This window comes from Carassius carassius, chromosome 48 (genome assembly GCF_963082965.1).
Source record: "Carassius carassius chromosome 48, fCarCar2.1, whole genome shotgun sequence".
Taxonomy (NCBI): Eukaryota; Metazoa; Chordata; class Actinopteri; order Cypriniformes; family Cyprinidae; genus Carassius; species Carassius carassius.
This window is the reverse complement of record NC_081802.1, coordinates 3,483,931-3,486,281: the sequence shown is the minus strand read 5'-3', so window position 1 is coordinate 3,486,281 and position 2,351 is coordinate 3,483,931.

The window sequence follows — 2,351 nt, the reverse complement described above, 5'->3', positions numbered from 1 at the left end:
AACAACACAAAAATGGACTTACCAGCTTTTGTTTATTTCGTTTGTAGAACACCGGATCGGCATAAGTGATCTCTTCAGCACGAGTCTGAACTGATTCATTATCAACAGCAACAGCTATAAAACAGTACAATAAAATACATGCATTAAAAACAAAACTAAAATGTAATTAATTGAATGGAACCATACTGGTGTTACTGCAATTAAAAAAAAAACCAAAACTGTCCTACTTACAGTTCTTTCTCAATTATTGTAAGTAATACTTGCCTTCTTGATCAGTTTTTCTGTTTCTCCTCCAAATGCAGAAGATCCCATACAGAGTTATAATCAGCAGAGATCCAGCAGCGATCAGCACGATCAGAGAGACTGTGTGTGAAGGAGACGCTCCGTCTGGTGCTGTGATGAGAAAGAGAAGGGAATGATCTGTTCTGCAACAACACACAGAGATCAGCTCAGTAAATAATCACATATATCAGCTCTGCTGTACCTGAACATGTGTGACAGAGCTGAGTGATGTCCAGATGTTGAGTCTGGTTGCTGATGGGATTGTTGAGCACACAGCTGTAGCTGTTTTTATCCTGATATTCCACCTCCAGAGGTAGAGAGAGACTGATGCTGAGATCAGACACACTGATGCTGGACAATAAACTGTTTCCTTTGTACCAGGAGAGAGTCACATGACCCACATTCACCACTGAACACACCAATGAACAATTCTGCTCTGAGGATGAGGAGGATGAAGATGAAGAACAGTTTAAAGAGTTAGAGCTGATGACAGGAACAGACAGATGAGCTGAAAATGTGAGACAATAAAAAATGAATGTGGATAAATCAAAGAAAAAAAAGGGTGGAGGGGTGCTTGGTTTAATGCACTGAGTAAATGATTAGTATAATGACATTTAGTGAGTGTGTTTGTGATCTCTTACATAATTTTATAAAGTAAATGGTTCAAGTAAAACAAAATAAAAATGTTCGAAGAACAAATGATCTCTACTCACCATAGACAGAAACACTGAATATTTTTGATGTCAGTTTAACTCCATCAATCAGTAGTTCATAGAGTCCAGTGTGTTCAGTTGAGATGTTTGTGATGGTCAGAGATCCAGTTTGATCGTCCAGCTTCAGTCTGTCTCTGAATCTCCCGTCAGCAACATCATATATGGAGGAGATTTTAGTCTGTCTATTGATTTTAGCAATCAGAGACTTTTTATCTCTGAAATGCCACAGTATGTCGTCGTCTTCATGTATTTCAGTAACAACAGTGTTTAAAGTGACAGAATCTCCCTCCATCACTGACACCGACTTTATTTCATTTGTCTCAGAACCAGACAAACCTAAAGAACACAAAAAGATTTTAAACCTGCATTATTTAAATGTGAATTGATCAACAGCATCAAACACACAAAAGTTAAAAGTCTGCATAAATGAACAGACAGATGAGCAACGTAAACCTCAATTTGATTTGATTGAGCCGGGAATAATTGAACAATTTGAACAACAGTAGTTGATGTTCTGAAACAGAAGAAATGAAGCCGTAAAAATGTTTTTATAACTTACCAATCAGTGGCCTGCTGCACAAACAGAACAAAAGAAGCACGTAAAACATTTTCTTTACCAGTTCTGTGTCTGATCTAAAAAGACCATCTGCTAAAATCTCATGGTGTGAATCCTCCCACAACAGTTTGCCTCTCCTGATGCACGCGCACATGCTCTGCGTGTTATATCGTCACAAATAAATGTTCGTCTGGCTCCTATTAAGACTTTAAATGTTCTCCAAAGTAAAAACACACATTATTTTTTATAATTCATCAACGAGGGTAGATGTCTCACTGTATTAAACATGGAGTGTTTTATTGTATACATCTCCCTAAATTTCATGTTATAATAAAGATGATGGATTTAAAATGGTTTGCACTCATTTAGTTGTAGTAAATAATAATAACAATACTAATAATTATAATAAAAAAACAGGTCGATTTATTTCCCATCTCTGATTGTAGGTGTTACTAAGGTGTGACATGAGCAGCTCAACACGAAACATGAAAGACAAAAGGAAACCTGCTGCGGGCTGATTTCCTCACAATGATGGTGATCAGTTGATGGACAAACATCTCATGCACTTTTGTTGTGAGTGTGTTAGTTTGAAGGTGTCTAGTGAAAAAAAAAACAGGGTTACTACACTTTTACTGTCATGAACCCATGGTTCATTTCTGTAAGGGAAGATGAAATTCTTCACATCTGTTTGCAATTTATTCTTTGTTTCCTATTTAAAACATAGAATGCATTGCAGAATGCAGAAAACATTAAAATGCATTAGAGATCAAATGAACTAAGGCACATTTTGGATTTCTCTT